The sequence below is a fragment of the Euphorbia lathyris genome, chromosome 5, assembly GCF_963576675.1.
Source record: "Euphorbia lathyris chromosome 5, ddEupLath1.1, whole genome shotgun sequence".
NCBI lineage: Eukaryota > Viridiplantae > Streptophyta > Magnoliopsida > Malpighiales > Euphorbiaceae > Euphorbia > Euphorbia lathyris.
Window position 1 is genome coordinate 37463448 of NC_088914.1, and position 5550 is coordinate 37468997.

General features: G+C 43.1%; 1 non-coding gene across 1 annotated transcript; it reads right to left on the reverse strand.

Annotated features, from left to right (window-relative positions):
* Window positions 1–107, reverse strand: LOC136231421 (small nucleolar RNA R71). Its single transcript, XR_010689809.1, has one exon. It is a non-coding gene; the product is annotated as a small nucleolar RNA R71 (small nucleolar RNA).
* Window positions 108–5550: the final 5443 nt, after the last annotated feature.

The window sequence follows — 5550 nt, forward strand, 5'->3', positions numbered from 1 at the left end:
AAGCTCAGAAACGAGGTTTCCCATTTCGTGCAAGAAGAGGATGAATCCTTAGCCGAGGCATGGGAAAGGTACAAGGAATTACTAAGGAGAGTCCCCAATCATGGCATCCCTATGTGGATGCAAATGCAAAACTTTTACAATAGGGTAACCAATATTTATAAAATCCAGATCGAGTCCATAGACAATGGAAACCCCAAAGATCTGGAGCCACAAGACTTGTACGACCTTATTGAGAGAGTGGTGAGCACGAGTTATAACTGGCACTCTGCCAGAAGTGATGGAAAAAGAGCGGGAAATGAAGATGTTGTGTCAAAATTGACAAGCCAGGTAGAACAGCTTGCTAGACAGCTCGGTAAGATAAATGTGTCCTCGATCCACAACGAACCACCATTCAATGACATTTGTGATTTTTGTGGAGGCCTTCATTTTAGCATCAACTGTCCCGGAGTTAAGCAGGGAAAGGGTGCACAGGCAGAATGTGATTATGCAGGGTATAATCAGAGGAATCCACCTAACCCATATTCTAACACGTATAATCCTGCCATAAGAAATCATCCAAATTTCGGATGGACAGGCCAGTCCAACCAGCAGGAACAACCGAGATATCAACAACAGCAGGGAGGACACTACCAGAGGCAACCTCAGCAGCATTATAAATAAGTTGTTCCACCAAAGGAAGATATCGAGCCAGATATGAAGACGATGATGATGCAGTTCATGAAACAGACACAAGCATCAATTAAAAGTCTGGAAACACAAGTCCACCAATTAGTTGCATCTACGTCAAAAGGGAAGGGAATAATGCCAAGCAACATAGAGCCAAATCCAAAGGGCGATTTTATGGCAATCACCCTGAGATCTGGTAAGCAAACTCAACCCATTATACCAACTGATGAAAATGCTGAATGCGCAGAAACATCCGAAGAAATTGAAGAAGAGAAGGAACTGACTGTTCCTATTCAAGAAGAAACCAGGAAGACAAAATCTACCCTTGAGCAGAATCAGGAGGAAAACGGAAAGATGTACAAGCCACCTCCGCCGTACGTTCCGCCTGTGCCATATCCAACGCGGTTGATCAACAAGAAGCTGGAAGAACAAAATTCTAAGGTGTTAGACACCTTAAGGAAGTTGCACATCAACATTCTGTTCGTCGAACCACTTGCACAGATTCCGCGTATGCAAAATTCTTGAAAGATCTCCCGTCGAACAAGAAAAAGCTGGAAAACATATCCATGATCCAACTCAACAGAGATTGTTCTTCAATACTCCAAAACAAGCAGCACTTACCGAAAAAGCTAAAAGATCCAGGGAGTTTTTCTATATATGTGACCTAGGAGCTAGCATAAACCTGATGCCTTATTCTGTATATGCTAAACTTGGATTAGGAGAACCCCAGCCTACTCGTATGTCAATTCAGTTGGCCGATCGATCAGTATGTTACCCTAGGCGAGTGGTAGAAGATGTGTTGGTAAAAGTAGGAAAATTCATCTTACCTGTTGATTTTATCATAATGGACATAGATGAAGACCTGCATGTTCCTATTATCCTAGGTCGACCATTTTTAGCCACGGGTAGAGCATTGATAGACGTGGGAGAGGGACAACTATTCTTAAGGATTAATGGGGAGGAAGTCATTTTCAAAATGAACGAGGCAATGAGACGAGCTAACAATAATGATGACACATATTGTTTCTTGGATGAGTTTCAAAGTCTTTCTACTTTGCAGGAACAGGACACTCTAGAGACTCTATTGGGAGAAGAAGTGAACTTATGTGAAGGAACAGGCTGTTCCATTGAATCCAACTTACCTACACCTCATTTCGATCCTACTGTTCCTACTCATCAAGACCCACCGGAGATACCAACTGTGCCAGTGTCTAAACCAGAATTGAAACCGTTACCTGCACACCTCGAGTATGCCTTCCTAGAGCCACCCAGCGGGAGTCCAGTTATTATATCCTCAAAGTTAACTCCTGATCAGAAAGTGCAACTCATGGAAGTTCTGCGAAGGAACAAGGATGCAATCACATGGAAAATTGATGATATCAAAGGTATCAGTCCGGCAATCTGTGTCCACAAAATCTTGATGGAGAAGGAGGTTGTGCGAAAGGAGGTGATCAAGCTTCTGGATGCCGGCATTATTTACCCCATTTCTGATAGTGTGTGGACCATCCCTGTTCACATTGTACCAAAGAAGGGAGGAACAACCGTAGTCCTCAATGAGAAAGACGAGTTGGTGCCCACGAGAACAATAACAGGATGGCGAGTTTGTGTGGATTACAGAAAGCTCAACGAAGCCACAAGGAAGGATCACTTTCCTTTGCCCTTCATTGACCAGATGTTAGAACGGTTAGCTGGGTATGCATTCTATTATTTCCTTGACGGTTACTTGGGGTACAATCAGATTGCAATTCACTGTGAGGATCAGGAAAAGACAACGTTCACATGTCCATATGGGACCTATGCCTACAGGCGCATGCCGTTCGAACTGTGCAACGCTCCAGCCACATTTCAAAGATGCATGATGTCTATATTTCATGATATGGTGGAGCGAACTGTAGAAATATTCATGGACGAATTCTCTGTTTATGGAAACTCTTTTGAGAGCTGTTTAAACAACCTCGAAGCCGTGCTTGTGCGATGCAAGGAGACCCACTTGGTTTTGAATTGGGAGAAACGCCACTTCATGGTTACAGGTGGAGTTGTTCTCGGGCATAAAATTTCAGAAAAGGGGATGGAAGTGGACAAAGCGAAGGTGGAAGTGATAGAAAAGCTGGCTGTTCCAGCCAATGTAAAAGATGTGCGAAGTTTTCTGGGGCACGCAGGGTTTTACCGCAGGTTTATCAAAGATTTTTCAAAGATTGCGCTACCCTTGTCAGCATTACTTCATAAGGATGCGGAATTTTCTTTTGATGCAAGCTGTTTAAAGGCGTTCGAACTGTTGAAAAGCAAGTTGATCAACTCGCCTATACTGGCAGGACCCGACTGGGAATAGCCTTTTGAGATGATGTGTGACGCAAGTGATACATGTGTGGGAGCTGTTCTAGGGCAGAGGGTTGATAAGAAATTTCGGCCTATCTATTATGCAAGCAAAACATTAACCGAGACCCAGCAGAATTACACCACGACAGAAAAAGAGCTCCTCGCAGTTGTGTATGCTTTCGACAAATTTTGCCCTTACTTGGTGCTATCAAAAGTCATTGTTCACACAGACCATGCTGCACTGCACTACCTGTTCGCTAAGAAGGATGCAAAACCAAGGCTAATACGGTGGTTGCTTTTACTTCAAAAGTTCGATCTCGAAATTAGGGATAAGAAGGGAACGGACAATGTAGCAGCGGATCATTTGTCAAGAATTCCTCACCAATGCAACCAGCAAGAACAGCCTGAGATTTTGGAGAGTTTTCCAGACGAACATCTTTATATTGCACAGCCTACTCCGTGGTTTGCTGACATTGCCAATTATCTAGCCAGTTCACTTAAGCCTCACAACCTGTCCACTAATCAAAGGAGGAAGTTCTATGCTGAAATTAAATATTATTTCTGGGAGGACCCCTATCTTTTCAGGTTGTGCGCCGACCAAATTATTCGAAGATGTATATCTCAAGAGGAGGGACAGGCTGTTCTAAGCCATTGTCATGACCGAGAAGCTAGAGGACACCATAGTGCTAGCAGAACTACGGCAAAAGTACTTCAATCAGGTTTTTTCTGGCCAACACTCTTTAAAGATGCCAATCTGTTCGTTCGCACTTTCAATGAGTGCCAACGAACAGGCAATATCTCAGCTAGAAATGCCATGCCCCTCAACAACATAGTTGTTTGTGAAATTTTTGATATATGGAGCATCAATTTTATGGGTCCATTCCCTACATCTTTTGGGCATAAATATATCTTAGTAGCTGTTGATTATGTGAGCAAGTGGGTTGAAGCAATGGCTAGTCCCACCAATGATGCCCGTGTGGTTGTAAAATTCCTGAAAAGGCTGTTTGCCTGATTCGGTGTCCCACGAGCGATCATTAGTGATCAAGGAACCCACTTTTGCAATGCCAAATTTGAGAAGCTGATGGGCAAGCTTGGAGTCTCTCACATAATTGCCACACCTTACCATCCACAAACAAGTGGACAGGTGGAGATTTCCAATCGTGAAATCAAAAGAATTCTAGAAAAAACTGTTGGCAGTTCTAGGAGAGACTGGGCAAACAAGTTTGACGATGCTCTTTGGGCATATAGGACGGCCTATAAAACACCAATCGGAATGTCTCCGTTTAGATTGTTATACGGAAAGTCTTGTCACTTGCCGGTTGAAATGGAACACAGGGCCTTTTGGGCGTTAACTTTCTTAAATTTTGAGCAACAGGCTGTGGAAGACTAATAAAGACTTCAACTCTGTAACATGGAGGAGTTCAGACTGTTTTCATATGAGAATGCGGTGAATTACAAAGACAAGACCAAGATGTGGCACGATAGAAAAATCCAGATAAAGACATTTCACGAAGGACAATGGGTTCTCTTGTACAATTCGATACTCAGATTGTTTCCTGGGAAGCTTAAATCAAGATGGACGGGGCCTTATCTGGTAAACAAGGTGTTTGGTCATGGTGCAGTTGAAATTGGCAAGGAGGGTCAGGAACCTTTTAAGGTGAATGGGCAAAGATTGAAACCCTATCTAGAGAACGATCACACAAGGAAGATCGATACAGTTCACTTCCAAGACCCCCCAAGCCAGTAGAAGCACAAACAGGGTGTTCGCTACAAACATCAATTGTAGCACAAGTAACTTTGCATTTAAATTAGTTTGCATTTCAAATTTTGTTAAATTTTGTTAAAGGTAGTTTATATCCATTTTGTGTCGCGCAATGGTCCGTATTATGTGTCTCCAACGCAGGCAAAGATGTAAAACTTACACCTTTCCACAAGGGTTAAGTTTTACGTGTTTACTTGTTCAAATAGGGGGATGATGTACCTTTCTGTGGAAAGGCTATCCTTGGAAACTGGGAGGGCGAACTAAAAGTCTGAAAAAGTGAAATGTCTCATCATAGGTCACTAGGTACTTCTTTCACATGATCTCCTTTCCTTGATACAATCCAACGGATAGGGGAGTCATAAATTCAAATTTTGAAGCGTGACCGTTCATCGCCCTAGGGTCTCTTCGGAGAAACGCGCCTTTTGCCAACCACTTGTACAGGTGGCGTCCTTTGGACCGCTCTCATAAAGGCGGTTTGGCAACAGGACATTTCATTTCCTCTCCCTACTTAAGGAGACCGACCAAAAATACGGCCCCTCGTTCGACTTGTATGATTTTCACACTTTTATTTCACGGTTCACCACATGCTCTGTGCTCTTTATCATTGGGAAACCCTATTTAGACTTGAGCACAGGATGAGAACTCGTGGTTCTGGAAAGCAGGTAAAAGTCGAAGGATCGACGAAGAAAGAAAGGGCTAAGGGAAAAATGACGGGAACAAGCTCAGTTACTTTCGTCCCTGACAAAAAATTGGTGAAAAAGCTATCTCAGTTGAAAGATGCAGCAGTACAGACATACTACGAGGAA